Source organism: Pleurodeles waltl, chromosome 4_1 (genome assembly GCF_031143425.1).
Source record: "Pleurodeles waltl isolate 20211129_DDA chromosome 4_1, aPleWal1.hap1.20221129, whole genome shotgun sequence".
Taxonomy (NCBI): Eukaryota; Metazoa; Chordata; class Amphibia; order Caudata; family Salamandridae; genus Pleurodeles; species Pleurodeles waltl.
In genome coordinates this window covers 367,072,214-367,088,876 of record NC_090442.1, presented here as the reverse complement: position 1 = coordinate 367,088,876, position 16,663 = coordinate 367,072,214, and positions in this window count along the sequence as shown.

The following is a 16,663-nucleotide window of genomic DNA, read 5'->3' as shown; positions in this document are numbered from 1 at the left end:
TTTCTTGACAAAACAGGGAAAACTTTAGTCGTAGCAAGGTATACAGTATGTGTTCCGTTAGTTCAATTTTTTTTCCTGTAGGCTGCGGTCTGGCACTGCTCAAGGACAGTTGATATTATCCCAGGAAAGGTAAGATGCTTGTAATTTATGGCCAGTAGCAGTTTACCTCAAATGTCAATGTGTATTCCTTCTGCAGAGGGACTTTGTAGATTTTAATGGAGTTTTGCTGGTGCAAATGTTGGTTTTGCTGCCTGTTCCTTTATTGCCTTGCACTGTAAGAGTGGTTTAATTGTGTCGGACAGTGAAATAACCAAGTAGTTGTATTTACTTGTTGTTTTTATGTTATGCGACCCAAGGTTCCACATATGTTGATATTTGTTTTTGCCCTGCCCACAAATCAGGACCTTAGTTTTTGTGGCATTAGCTGCTAAGTAGTTCTTGATTTTATAGGAGAAGAGGATTCTTAGGGCCCTTTGCATCCCAATATGGGTGCGATCCTGGATAACAAGGTCATCTGCATATTGTAGGGCTGGTAGTTCAAGTCATCTGATTTTTGGAGGGAGCAGGTTTAGATAATGCCGTCTCAAATCAGCAGTGTAGAGGTTCAACAAAATAGGTGCGGTCATGCAACCCTGATTTATGCCTTTATTTGAAGTGATTTTTGGGGATGCATGGGCTTAGGTCAGTTTAGTTTGGACCCAGGTGTTGTATATAAAGTGATTATTGCATTAAGCAAGTTATTTGGTATCTCCAACTCGGCCAGCTTTGTCCATAAGATATTACGGTTTATGGCATCAAATACTGCACTGTAATTTACAAAGCATGAATATAGTTGACATGACCCTCTTTTGTGGCTTTATTTGCCAGGAAGGACATAGCTATGACATTGTCATTTGTATATGTTTTGAGCCAGAACCCTTTCTGGTAATATGAAATGATGATGTATTCTGTTACTTAATCCTACAGTTTGTGCAGAAATAACTTTATGAAGGTTTTCCCCTCAACATCCAATAAGGTCATTAGCCTATAATTTTCTGGCTTTGACCTGGTGCCTTTTTTTAGGAATTGGATGCAGAAAGAAGCCCCTCCATGATGCCTGAATTTTAGATGACAGGATAAAGGCTTGAGAGACATTGTGGATTTGTGGGGCCAAAAATACTGCATCATCATTGAAGATGGCCTTGAGTAGTCCATTAGGTCCAAGGGTGCCATCTTTACGTATTGTTTGAAGTATGGTTTTTGTGTCTGTTAGAAATGGGGTCTTTGGTTGGCAGTCAGGTTACCCCCTGTCCAAACAAGGACCCTCACTCTAGTCAGGGTAAAGGAGAATCACCCTTGATTAACCCCCACTCACCCCTTTGGTAGCTTGGCACGAGCACATAGTCTTAACTTCAGAAGCAATGCGTAAAGTATTTGTACCAACACACAGTAACTCACTGAAAACACTGCAAAATGACACAAATCAGGTTTTAAAAAAAGGATAATATTTATCTAAACAAAACAAGACCAAAAACAACAAAAATCCAATATACATAAGTTGAGTTATGTATTTTCAAAAGAATAAGAGTCTTAGGGGGTCATTACAACCTCGGTGGTCTTTTTGCAAGACCGCAGAGGGACCGCCGTGCTGAAGACCGCCAGTAGTGGCGGTTTGCCGCTCGGCGTATTATGACTGTTGGCTGCTCTCCGTCCTTTTTCCGACGGAGAGCCACCAACAGCCATACTGGCATGCGCCGGGGAAGTGGCGGTGTTCTGTTGGTGGTGTGGTGTCGGCAGAGCAGCCCCCATGGCTCCCGTCCCCTCCCGGAGGATCGACGGAACAGGTAAGTCGATCGTCCGTTAGGGGAGGGGGGTTGGGGGGTGTTGTGTGTTGTGTGGGTGCATGGGGGTGTGTGTCTGTGTATGTAGAGGGGGTGTGTGAGTGCGTGTATGCTTGTGGGGGTGTTGCGTGTTTTGGGAATGAGTGCGTGTATGTCTGTGGGTATGTCTGTATGGATGTGTGCGTGTATGTTTGTATGTGGGTGTGCGTGTCTGACTGTGTGTGTGGATGTAGGCATGTATGTCGGTGTGTATGCGTGTGTGTGTTGGTGGTGCCTGCGTGCGTGTCATGTGTGTGTGAGTTCTGTGATGTTGGGGGTCGGGGTGGGGAGGGGGACCCTGCCACCTTTGGGGGGTGGCAGGGGTGGTGGGGAGTGTAGGGGAGGGAGTCGGGTGGGGGTGGTGGGTGGGGGAGACCCCTATCAGTGCCAGGGAAGGAATTCCCTGGCACTGATAGTGCTTACTGCCATGGATTTCATGGCGGTTCCAACCGCAGGAAATCCACGGCGGTAAGCTGGGTCAAAATACCGGCAGCGGTATAGTGACGGCCGCCGGGCTGGAGACCCAGGTCTCCAGCCCGGCGGGCGGAACGGAGAAGCGGCGGATGACCATGGCGGTAACCGCCATGGTCATAATTCCAAAGAAAAGACTGCCAGCCTGTTCGCAGTCTTACCGCCGCTTCTCCGCCTTCCGCCAGGGTCGTAATGACCCCCTTAATCCTTAGAAAACAGTGAGAATGCGGTTATTTCACAAAAGTACCTGGGTAGCATCAAAATAAAGCATCATGGGCAAGTGTGCGTTGAAAAAGGCCAGCGATGTGTCAATTTCTCAATCACAAGCGAGATAGTGCGTTGTTCCTTCTTTGGTCGGCGTGCGCCGGTTTTTCTCTCCCAAAAGAGAAAGATGCGTCGATTCGGACAGACACCTTGGGTCCGCGCAGGTTTCACGTTGATTTTCCGCGCCCTTTGATGTAGCGTTGAAAATCTGGTTGCACAGTATCACAAAACCGTGCTGCATGGGGTTTATGCCTTATCAGCCTCCGTTGCATCAATCTTCCTGCCGTGATTCAGGTGGATAGTTGATTTCAGTAGCAAAGCCAGCGAAGCATCGTTCATCAGCCGCGTCACGGAAGGTGCTTCAAAAATGTCCCCGGACGGCAGTCTGTACGTGGAATTTCAGTTCTTGTCTGTCAACTTCACCTTTCAAGGGCCCAGGAACTGGATTGGGCACCACATGGCAGGGCAGGAGTCTCAGCAGAGAGTCCAGGTGCTGGCAGCGGAAATCTTTGATGGCCCTGAGACTTCAATAACAGGAGGCAAGCTCAGTTCAAGCCCTTTGAGATATAGCTCAAGCAGGAATGCAGAACAAAGTCCAGTCTTTGTCCCCTTTCACAAGCAGAAGCTGCAACTGCAGGAAAGCCCAACAAAGCACAGTCACAGGTAGGAACAGCACTTCTACTCAGCTCTTCAGCTCTTCTCCTTGGCATAGGTTCCACTTGATTCCAGAAGTGATCCAATTTTCATGGTTTTCGAAGGCACTTCTTTCTGCATTTGAAGTAGGCCCAATTCAAAGAGAAGTCTCAGTTGTTTTCAAGATCCTGCCTTGCCCAGGCCATGCCCCAGACACACACCAGGGGGTTTGAGACTGCATTGTTTGAGGGCAGGCACAGCCCTTTCAGGTGTGAGAGACCACTCCTCACCTCCCTCCTAGCACAGATGGCTCATTGGATATGCAGGCTACACCCCTGCTCCCTTTGTGTCATTGTTTAGAGAGAGGTGCAAACAGCCCAACTGTCAAACTGACCCAGACAGGGAATCCACAAACAAGCATAGTCACAGTATGGTTTAAGCAAGAATATGCCTACTTTCTAAAAGTTACAAATAAACAGGGTAACCCAATATTCCCCACAGAACTAGATAATCTAAACTGTAAGGCACACAATGTTCATGGGGGAATTATTTGCATAGACCTATTTCAGCTCTATTAAATACTATTAATGTTGTAATTAACCATAAATTAAATTCCATAAATGAAGAAATCTTCAAACAGTGTGTACTTTGTTTCTGAGAAAAGTACGATTTTTTTATAAATTCAAAAATAATACATACATCAACATAGCAAAGCAACAAAGAGATGTTTTGGGTTTTCATACAAATGCACTGGTGACCCCTCGTGTCCACAATCACTTTACATCCAAGGGACAGAAGGAGAGCACCAACTCTCCTGACTCCCCAGCCACAAAATGTTTGAGTCCTATATGCAGTCTTTCAAACAGTCAGAAAATCACTCCTAAGGGACTCCAGCAGCTCATGTGAGAATTGCATCATAGAGGGTATAAGGTCGACATTTCGGTCTCCCAAGGCTCAAACTGTCCATGAGACCATCCTCAGGACAATTTGTCAGAGTGGATGAAATCACAATAATCGTTGCTCTACAACACAATAAATAACCCACATTGATAAAACGCTAAACTACACTAAAAGGCAGCAGAATACCAAACCACGCTGTACATGCAAGTGAATCACCCACTTACAAGGCACCCCAAAAAATAGCCTACATAAACCTCAGTGTAAAACATGCATTTTTACATCACCATAACATACAACACCAACTGTATATACATATATATTTACATATCAAAACAAATCCCTTTCAGGGTTAAATTGACGCATAAATTACGCAAAAAAGAATAGAGAACTCTGGGTAGTTCCCAGGTTTAGGTGGAGAGCAGCTCTAGTAAGGAGCACTCTGCAACATAAGCGACACTCTAGATTTGCTCACCTCAAATGTCTGTTTATCTAGCAATGTTTTTAAGCATTGGATCAGCACAGTGCTATCCACTCCGAGCTAGATAGTGACAAAGGTGTTCATTCCGACCTCGGAGGTCTTTTTTCCAGACCGCCGAGGCCGGGGAGACAGAATATCGCCATTGCCGGCGGTATTCATGCCTCCCTATTCCGACATTTCCGCTGGGCCAGCGGAAATGGCACATCAACATTGCCGCCGGCTCGTAATAGAGCCGGCAGCAATGTTGATGTGCAGCGGGTGCAGTAGCGCCCGTCGCGCATTTCACTGCCCAAAATTCGGGCAGTGAAATGTGCGACGGGGCTACGCCTGGGGGCCCCTGCACTGCCCATGCCAAGTCCATGGGCAGTGCAGCGGCCCCCAGGGGCCCCGTGCGTCCCCTTACCGCCAGCCTTTCCATGGCGGTGAAGACCAACTGTGCAACTGGTGCAGTCCTACAGAGTGGAGTGTCCAGGTGCATGTCAGGAGTCCAGCAGGGCAGTCCTTCTTCTCCTGCAGTTCTTCCTTGTAGGTATCTGAGGTGTGGGTGCAGGTCTGTCAGTTTTATCCTTGTTTCTGGGTGAAAAACATGGGGGTCCTGGTTCTCCAATCTGGTGCACGGTCCTTACCTCTGTGATGACCACTTCCTGGGAAGTGTAATAAAAATCAATCCCAGGGAGCAACATTCCTCAAAAATCCATCATGGCTGAAAATGATTTTTTGAGGTTACATTAGTCTGAGTCCACCCACAGGTATGGCTAAAAATCCTAAACACACCCCTCTCCTGCCCTCTCCTAATCTAATCAAGGGGGCACCTAATTGGGTTAGCAGGGTGCGAGGGAGGAGCTGGGTTGCTCCAAATGTCCTTCCCAGCCTTTAAAGATCAGTTTGGCTGCCCTCCCCCCTTACTGCTTCTCCATCTGCTGAGTAAAGTTCTCCTCCCCAGGCACATCTTTTGTGTTCAGCCCAGGCTATTTCACACCTCATCAAGGCAACCTGGCCAGGCTGCCAGAGGCTGGCATTCAGAGCAGAGCACTACAGGGCTGAAGATGGCAACTTTTTAGCTAGTGTTTAAAACTCTTTACCTGAACAAGTTATATTAAATCCAACAATTGTACGTTGTGGGATCTATTATAAAAATCAATCTTATACCAAACTTGAGGTATCTGACACTTAAGGGGACTTATAAATTAAAATGCAGTCTCCCCATTCTAGCCTCTGGAGGCTATTCACTACAATGAGGGAAAAACGAATTTGGCTATTTTACCTCAGCAAAGCTTAAAAAACTATTTTCATAAGGTCCCTGCTTACAGTTCCATGGCACCCAACCCTAGTGGCACATAGGGCACAACTTAGGGGTGACTTGTATGTAACAATAAGGTAGTTTAAGATTTTGGAAGTATTTTTAATTCTAAAGTCGAATTTGCATGTAACTTTAGTTTAAAAGCAGCCAGCAAGGCAGGCCTGCCTTTAAAATTACACTGGGCATCTCAGCAGTGCACCTATGGGGGCACTACCTATGCTGGGGTCACTAAACCTACATTCCCTACCATATACTAGGGACTTATAGGTAGGTTAATATTGCCAATTATAATTAGCCTAATTTCCATACACATTTTACACAGAGCACTAGCCCTGGGACCCAGGGCACAGCCAAGAGTCAGTAACCACCAGTATCTGTCCAAAACGTTTGGGGTGACCAGGGCAAAAAGGAGGACTTTCCTACAACTGCACACATAGACACTGTAGTGGCAGGTCTGAGCCATGTTTATAGGGCTACTAATGTGGGTGGCGCAACCAATGCTGCAGGCCCGCTTGTAGCATTTGGTTCACAGCCCCTGGGCTCCTATAGTGCACTGTACTAGGGACTTACTAGCAAATCAAATATGTCAATCATGGAGAATCAATCACAGATACATTTTACATAGGAGCACTTGTACTTTAGTACTGGATAGCAGTAACATCAACAACCTGGAAACAGAGGCAAAATGTTAGGGGAGACCACGCCAAGGGTGGCAAGTCTAACAGTGTCCAAATGTCTTGTGTTGGAGTCCCCGGCCAAGATAACAATTGTGACTGCTACTCTGCTGGTCTCCTGCATTGCTTCCTGCCGTCTTCCTGCTTGGGAGTTAGAAGGACTGGACATGTTTCCCTCCAACCCAGAGTGACTCCCATGGCCAGCTGACTGCTCTCCTGCTTTCAGAAGTATCAGGGACACAAAATACTTCCAACTCACCCATATTTATACCTGAACTCTGCCATTTGTGAGTCTACCCTGCAAAGTGTTGCAACTCAGTCCTGGCCCCCTGGGAGTGGGCTTCCAAGGAATTTGCTGCAGTTCAAATGATGCATCGCCGCTGCTGCCCTGATCGTAACTGCTGCATTGCCACTGCTGTGTGGATCGGAACTGGAGCATCAGGCCTCTTGAGTGGATCGGAGTTGATGCAACAACTCTCCAGCACGTGTCAACCTCACCGCATTGCCTTCGGAATCGCAGCCTGATGCATCACCGATGTAGCATGCAGAAAATCAACGCATCTTCGTTACTGTATGGGAGGGATTGACGCATCGCCACCACTGCTGGGATCAACACAGATGCATCACTTCATCCTGCTCCTCACATCTTCAACATCAACGCAACCAGGATTAAAGTACGTTTATTCAGCAGGCCTGACTGGGTCCCTATAAGCAGCCTGCCCTCCACTGCGATCAGCCTGAACTTTTGACTTTGTCCTAGTCTGACATGACCAGATATCCCTGGTTGGAGGTACTTGTATATAAGCACTTTTCTACAGTTTTTTCTTTACAAATTCATATCTCAAGTGCTACTTATGTGTTTTTTTTCACTTTGGTCTTGACACTAAATTAATTTTTATTTATCTAACCATGTGTGGAATCTTTTTGTGTGTTGTTTTCACTGTTTAACTGCTGGAAGTGTTGCACCTGTACTTAACACATTGCCTCTTAAGTTAAGCCTAACCTCTCCTTGCCACACTACCAGAAGATGAGCACAGCTTAATCTACAGTGTGTTTGTGATTTACCCTGCCAAGAAGTGTGGTTCCTGCATGATCAGGTGCATACCTCTGTCAACCAGCAACCCAATTCCTAATACTCCTGTTTTGCTTAATTCACTATTCTTGCCTACAGACTCTGCCCACTTTACCGCTGCTAACCAGTAGTAAAGTGCTTGTGCTCTCTTCTTTAACCCCTTTGCTGCCAGGCCTTTTCCCTATCCTGTGCCAAGCCTTTTTTGAGCTATTTGGGTTGGTTTGTGCTTACGACCTCATAGCTTTTTCTCCACATAAGCTAACCGTGCCAAATTTGCATCCTTTTTTTCCAATATTCCGGGGGACTCTAAAGGTACCCAGAGTTTGTGGGTTCCCATGAACGAGACCAAGACATTAACTAAAATACAGCTAAATTGTGTTTTTTGGGGAATGATGGGAAAAAGTGCTGCATGAGAAAGCATGTGTTTTTTCCCTGCAAATGGCATCAACAAAGGCTTTGCAGTGCTATTCTCACCCTCTTCCCAGGTTTCAGGAACAAGCAGACTTGAGTCAGAAAATTGAGGGGCATATTTATACTCCGTCTGCGCCGAATGTGCGTCAAAGAGTTTGACGCACATTCATCGCAAACCTAGTCCCATATTGAAAATTCAATGCCCGAGCTCGCGGACGAAAAAATTCTGCTGTGTGCGTCATTTTTTGGATGCGGCAACCCGCCTTGCGTTAATGATATGCAAGGTAGGCGTTCCCGTCCAAAAAATAACTTAACCGCCCGTGCGTCGTATTTATGCTTTCAGGTAAAAATTACGCACGGCCGGGAGGCGGGGCCTGAAAATGACGCACAGACCGATTTGGGTCAAAATTTAACGCCTGGGTCAGGGCAGGTGTTAAAATGGGGCAAACACACCTGTATTTAATCAGAACACACAGAAGCAACACCAGAGCAGCAGAGCAGCAAAAGGGAGACATGGAGGTGCTTCTCATCCAGCGTGCACGCAGATGCAGAGCCCAGCAGCAACAATAGCAGCTACCACAACACCAGCAGGGACCCCAAAGGCAGCGCAGAAGGCAGCATAGGATATTCCGCCCCAGAACAACCCTTCATGGCCTCAGGGAACATGAAATCATCCAGAGGTACAGGTTGAACTGGCAGGCCATTCAGCAGCTGCTGCGCAACATTGAGCCTCAGTTGGTACCCACCTTGCTGACACCCCGCACCATCCCAACAGAAACCAAGCTGCTTGCCGTACTACACATGCTGGCAAGTGGCTCTTTTCAAACAACTGGTGCCCTGGTTGCCTGAATATCACAGCCATCATTCTCTGCCTTTTTGCCAAAAGTACTGGATGCCATCATTGGACTCACACCCGCCACATCTGCTTCCCTAACACACTGCAGAAGCAGCAGGAAACAAAACAGGGGTTCTACCTCATTAGTGGCTTCCCACACGTCCTTGGTGCAATCGACTGCACACATGTACGCCTTGTGCCACCTGCTGCAACTGAACACCTCTTCCACAACAGGAGGCACACACATTCCATCAATGTGCATGCCATTGTCGATCACCAAGGATTGATCACCAACATCGTGGCCAAATATCCTGGGAGTGTCCATGACTCATTCATCTTCCGTCACAGCACCATCAATCAACACTTCCAGGATGGATGGTATGGCAATGGACTACTTGTTGGTAAGTATAAATACCTACTTATATACACACTGCACAGCAACCCTCTAGGACACACAACACATACACCACAACAGCAACATGTCGACAGGAACACACTGAGGTTGTGACACCACTAGCCATGTTTCTTAGGTCACCATTGAACCTGTCACAAATCTGAAATTACTGTACAGCCTAATGTTAAGACATTAATGATCACAACGTTTGGAGTGGGTTGCCTAAATGTCACCTTGCAAATTGTAAGCGTCTCAATTATGTTTACATTAATCCATTGCATAAGTCTAAAGGTATGGGATGTCCAAGGTACATTGATATGAACGTGTTACCACCACTGTCAATTTTAACCTGTGTATGGAACCGTTATCTCACCCCCAGTGAAGACAAAGGGACACCTGTATCACAAGTCACAATGCTAGGGAGGGCACACTGTACTGCAAATCCCAAAACATACTTCTGACAACTGGTTAGCAGCCAAACACTCGTTCAGTCAAGGAAACAACACAATGTAGATGGTATATCCTACAAGCCTAGGATGCGACATAATAACACAAAAGAGTCACAGACAACACAAGACAACTACTGCCATGCAAGGTGATTTCAATGGGACTAGCTACATCAACATGATCCCATTAATTTTCTCTTGCAGCTGATCAGGAGTATGGCATCCAGCCATGGATAATGACACCTATTGGCAATCCGAGTACTGCAGCAGAGCGTGCCTACAATGACGCACATAGGAGGACACGCACCATAGTCGAGAGGACCTTCGGAATCCTCAAGTCGAGGTTCCGGTGCCTCGACATCACTGGTGGTAGCCTCCTATATTCCCCAGAGATGGTCTGTAAGATCATTCTAACATGTGCTATTCTGCACAACATTTGCATAAAAAGGAACATTCCCCTCCTGGAACCCGAGCCACACATGCCTGAAGAGGAGGAAGAGGATGATGGTGGCCTGCAACATGAGGAGGAACAACAAAACATGGCCGCTAGTTTACGTAGGCGGCAACATATTGTGAACAATTTCTTTTAGATATAATCACCATCACCACTTTATGAACTAATTCAAATAAACACCTATAATAATCACCATATCATGGTTTGGCTGTTCATTTTTGCACACCTTTATCTCTAACTATCAGATTAAGAGTGTTGCCTCATGGAGCATTGCTGATATACCGATTAGGACATTGAAAATTCCAGAGCAAATCTGATGCGTATGATACAACGGTCACATACACACACACTGTAAATGACATATATCCTGTACATTTCACCTTTGAAGGGCACTAGCAGAGGACCACACCTATTTCACACATACATGTTGGAAACATGGTTCATCGCAGCATATGGCACACAAGTAAGACACCATCACTCAATAAGGGGAAAACAAGCCTCATACATGAGGCAGTTGATGTGCTTTTGCATCAGTAACAGGAATGTATGACCAGACCCTTGACAGCAGTAAGTCCAACTGCATCCAATCATTGCAAGGACTATCTGTGACTAGAGTTCCATATAAGCAGAACATAGACAGCACAAGTGCTACACATATGAGCAGCATTGCGCACGTGACATTCCATGTACATGTCAGCCCATTTCCTAACTCCTGACACACCCATGCACCTAGTCACAACCCACCTGTCGGAAGAGGTCCCTGGAATAGTATGATGTGTACCCCGATATTCCCTCCTCTACACACACACCTTGTCAATAGCAATCTAGTGTGCTACACCATTTCCTATGGTATACCATTGTCATAGAACATCTGACTGCATGGACGTCAGGTCAATTAATACACTGGCTTCTAGTTTCCAAGCCCTGTTAGCACCTGTAGATTGCTTCCCGTGTGAAAATGTCTGTTGGCCATTAGAATGCAAATCTCACCTACAGGGCTTGTGAGAAACTGATGCAGCCCACACCTGTGATCACCTCCATGCACACCACCAATTTCAACAAGCACTGCCCCTGCAGATGCCTGGAATAGCATAGGAGTTGCCATTTTGTCAAATACACTGTTAAGCATTGCTACTAATTAAGTCATGTAACACAGCCCTTGGGTTCATTTGTCACCTTCAAAAACACAGGACATACACAGTTTTACAAGTCAACTGTCTAGTTGGTCCTCCAAACAGTCTTAGTCAGACCACTGATTATGTAATTTGTGAAATTGCTGGATCATGATTCACCCTGCCTCCTGTCAGCCTGACTGGCATCTGTCTATGCGTCACCCTAAAGTTTCCCTGTGGCTACATATGTACCACACTTGCGTTAGCAAACCTCTCATTCCTCAGAGTGTATTTGGGCATGTGCTTCATCAGTGCATACCCAAATACATTGTATAGCATCATCTGCCTTTTAATTGTACCATAAGAGTTAAATCCTCTGTGAATACCAAAATTCATGGCCCATCCCTTGTCTGGGTCTCATTTATGCATGAACGACAAAGTGTGATAGTGTCCCAGGTCCGTATGCAGGGATTGTGTACGGGGCCTTCAGCAGAACCAGCAACCTGTGATAATGTCCATGAAAAATCCACACATGTCAGGACCCTGACAGTTCACAAACAGAATTACATTGCTCACAACATTTTGATGGACCGTGTGTGGTGAATAGCTGTGAGAATAATCAGCACAGAGGCTATGATGTTCCCAGATGCAGTGGGATTTACAGAGGCTAACCTGTGTACAAATGTTGTAATGACACCTGCCGGAACATGACACCTGAGACATTATCTCACTCAGCACACCAAGGTTGCCCTGTTGACTGTCTCATTACACGTCTTCAGTGACAGGGTGGGACCATCCCCATGTAGGTTCTCATGTCCTCATCCACTTTACTCACATTGATCAACAAAGGATACTCAGTAGTTACCGGAATAGCTGCCACTGACTCATGATGAGACCTGAACCTAACTGTGACAAATTACACCTCTAAAAATATTGGACCACACACATGAACAAGACACCTCTGTGCAACTGATCACTGGAAACGTGTGGACACGTGCTGCCTCATCTGCTGGTCCACCACAGCCACTGGGGAGTTGTGGCTCAGTTATATGACCTCAACTGTGGCGTCATCATACATTTGTGGTTCACCTTTGGCTGTCTGGGCCAACTACATGGTACCCACTTCCTCAATGCGTGTGTCTGACTCACTGTGGGATTCACCAAAAAGTGCGTAGGAAGCTGTTACCAAAAGTCTAGGACATAGGATGGTGAGATTGTGGACCATTGACATGAACAAGCGTCTGCCATCTATCTGGTGCATGCTTTGTCATCTGTGGTGTCTACGTTACCCAAAATGTTGGAAGTGCACATAACGGATGTTGCTACATGTATGACTAACACATGTCCTCTCTCATTTCCACAATGACTTGCATCTAAGGTTTGGACACAGTGACTTCACATTCATACAAGCATATGTTCAATAATGCATCATGTGATGCACACACACACACGGTCAACAACTACATTAGTTGCCACTGCACACACATTGAGCCATAGGCATTGAGGTATTGTACATATGTGCGTCACTTTGCTATCCTCTCCTGATGCCAAACATGCCCAAATTGTGCAATACATATATGTAGGCCACACATATGGCCATCTAGTGCGTTAGCCAACCGTCAAAATCCTTTTAAGGAAGTAGCGGGTCATGGTCCGCTGCAGTATGATGTCTCACATGTGAACATACACCATCAACACCATAGTGGGTGCCATCAGCCTATCTCTGATGTGTACCAAATGTAACATAACAGAAAAACAGAAAAAATGCCCAAAACCAGTTCATGCACTGAAATTTTGACGTTGCTAGCGTTATGCATATTTTTTTTTCCACCAATACAGATTGTGCGTCATATTTTTGGACGCACAGGAGTGAAAATTAGGCTGCATCCAAATAATTGTACAGACTATTTACTATTATTTGTGTGCAGGCTAATTTTCACTCCTGTGCGTCGAAAAATATGACGCACAAACTGTATCCGCGAAAAACGACGGCCATGTTATGCAGGAAGTGATGTAATGGGATATCCTGTTTACAGATTATGTACAGTGGGTGTACTTTCACTTTCACTTTGCAGTCTGTGAATCTTCTAGACTGTGTGGCTGTTTTCTGAGTGGTGTCCAGTGATTTTGTGCTTTTGTGTCCTATCTCAATTGTTATTTTGTGAAATAAATATTGTTGGTGTATAGTGTACTACTGTGTTTTGTTTACATTTGTCCAGTATTCTAGTGTTTTTGTTGTTTGTGGGAGTCTGATGTTGGTAGTGCTAGTTTGGGGATAGTTGGGCTCTTTTAGTGGTTAAGTTTACTTTTCTTCTGTATTTGTACCCCTACTTTCCCCCTTTTCCCCTTTGTACTTCTTTAACCCCTATTCCCCTTTTCATTTGAAAGATGTCTGGTAGGCCACGTCTTGGCAGGATGGGTGAAGAGGAGTTGGGGGGCTTTATATGGCTTGTGTGCCATTTCCTACCACCGATGATTGAGGCAGGGGGCAGGGTGATACAGGGGTATCACACTCAGGCGCGCAGAATCCGGTGGGGAAAGGTGCTGCATCACCTGCAGCGCGTGTATGCCAGCCAGAGGAGTGACCACCAGCTGAAGCACCGGTGGGCTGACCTCATCACCAGGGAGCAGGATCTGTTGGACCACCTGGGAATCATGATTGGTGGCCCTGTTGGTGAGTACTAATCATGTAAATGTGCACGATTAAATGCTCTGTAGTGACATCAGATGATTTGTACAATATCTGCCAGCTAACTTGCTGACTTTGTGTAATACCGTGGAAACATACAGAGTACTTAATGCACTATGTGAAGGATCACAATTACTAGCTGTCAGGAAGCACGTGCTCTGCAAACTTACAGGATACTTTTCCGTTAAGTAAATTGGTGCTGCCTTTGTGTCAGACAACCAAAGAAAATAAGAGCCAATCATGTCTAAATAGGCCACATTTGCCAAAGAAGTAAAGAAGAACTAAAATATTGGCTAACTTCGTTGACGCAAAAGCTAGACTGACTTTAGAAACACTACATGATGCAGAAAATTAGTGCTGGCTTCACGTCAATTGATGATAGCAAAGTGGCCCAGACATATGTCTCATGTGAGTCTGGTGAGTGTGGAAGGAAAGCGTTCACGGAAGTTCTATGAATGTTAGGGATTATTGTGGTCCTTCAACTTTTTGGATACATGTCAGATCAGGATTTGAAAACATCGTGAAAAGGTGTAAGGTGCCCTCAGCTAACATCTTACACTGGTATTTGGAGTTAGTTGTTCCACATTCCAATTAGGGATGGCAGTGCAAATGTATGCACATGGCTTCACATCTCCATGGGTGGTGCAAACCACCAATGCAGGGCCACATCAAATGAAGAAACTGTAACAACAGGAGGGCTTACAAAAGTCCCTGCCCCTCTGTACATTGTACCTATGTGTTTGAAATGTGGCATGGCCACATAGGCGTTTTGACTGGTAATGCAGTCCTCAAGTAACCAGGCTTTGGATGTCTCTCTTGGATGCACATGATGAGACGATTACACTCCATTATTATTTCTGATCACTAATGACGGGGCATGTTTGCCACCACATGATAGTTAGGGCCAATGCATGTGTGCAGATATGTGTGTAACTGTCACAGGAGACCCATGCTATGTACATGTTGGATGTGATATATCAGATGCAGCATCATCATGTCTGAATGGCTGTCATTTCGTTATTCAGCTTACACATTGTATATGTCTTTGAAATTGTTGGTCAGTGCACAGATTTTAAGCACATTTCTTCCTTTCATGCCTTACAGGTGGACCAGAACCCTACACTGTGGGAGAGGTGGCTACATTTGAGGACCCCGACCACTCCAGAAAGTGTTGATATGTCTGTTATGTGTTGTGTTTGCTGGTGATGTGTGATGGACTTGTGTGTGTTGAACGCATAGCAAGGTGTGATGAGCTGGCCAATCATTTTTCTTGTTCCATGAGTGGGATTTCAGTTTCATAAAAGTTTTCAGTTGGCCAATGCTTATCCTATTGTATTATCTAGGGATTGTAGGTCATTCCTGTAGGCCTCACAATGAGTACTGGGGTGAGTCATGTGGATGACACTTGTATCAAGAAGAGTCGCACTGGAAGTCAGCTCAGATTTAGTCAGCCTCCCAGACTGGTACTGCAAATCACTTTCCAACAGACTTCTGCTTCCCTATTCACCTAAGTACTTATTAAACTGTAGGTAGAACTTCCTAGCAGCATGTACTTCCACTTATAGTGCTACAGGTATGTGGAACTTGAGTGCAATGGCCTAGGTGTGCATGCTAATCATGATCATGGGTGTTCTTGCAACTCTGTGTCTGGTGTAAGTCATGCCTTACTGGAAGTATATGTTGTGTACCAAGCTCTGCATGTCCTGACATGTGTGGCGCTATGATTGGTCAAGGGTTTGCTGACTCCTAATTGTTGATAGACCTTACCTGTGGTGTGTGTGTAGAGCGAAATACGTGTGGAGTTTTCTATACACTCCTCGGTGTCCATGTTGTTTGGATTTGTTAGTTGTTTCTCCACCCCCCCTCAAACACAGGCATGGGTTTATGAATAGGGTACCTAGGACTGATGCTACCAGTATGTTACACATACATGTGAATGAGTGACTGTTTGGTCGGAACCTAGTATACACACTCAGGTATGGCACATGGGTACTATACTGGCAAGTCCAGTTACTACTTGCAGACCATGTGGCTTTAGTTTTGCATTCCGTACACTGACATTTATAGCCCAGGTATTGGCAGAGGATATGCAGCATGATTGTTAGCTGATAACTGGCAGAACTCAGATGGCAAGTCAATGTCAGTTGTTACCCATCTTGTAGGTTTTGGATGTGCTATGTGTCATGTGATCTTTGTAGACTGGCCTGCCATGTACTTCCTCAGGGACATTCAATTATCTGTATAGTGATATGAGCTGTTACAAGTACAGTAGATGTATTGTCTGATTGACTTCTTGTGCCATTTCACACAATTCAGTTCCTAATGTAAATTATTTGCATTTGTCTTCACAGCTGCAAACATGACACCCAACCAGGTCCGTGAGTTCCAGCGGCGGGCCATGAGATACCAGCATATCCTGCTGGTAGAGTCGGGGTTCAGGAGAATGTCCCGTCGATACCGCCATGAACGGGCCTCCGGTGCATGGAGGGCTTTCCCACAGGGTGGCCATACTTTGCCCACCACAGCCACCACCAGAACAACCACCAGTTCTACCCAGGTAGCCCCACCCAAAGCTGGGACTGTTGTCCCTACTTCTGCTGTAGTTCCAGGCCCCAGCATTGCAACAGCTTCAGGACAGCCCACTGGCCTTGGCTCCACATGCCCACAAACC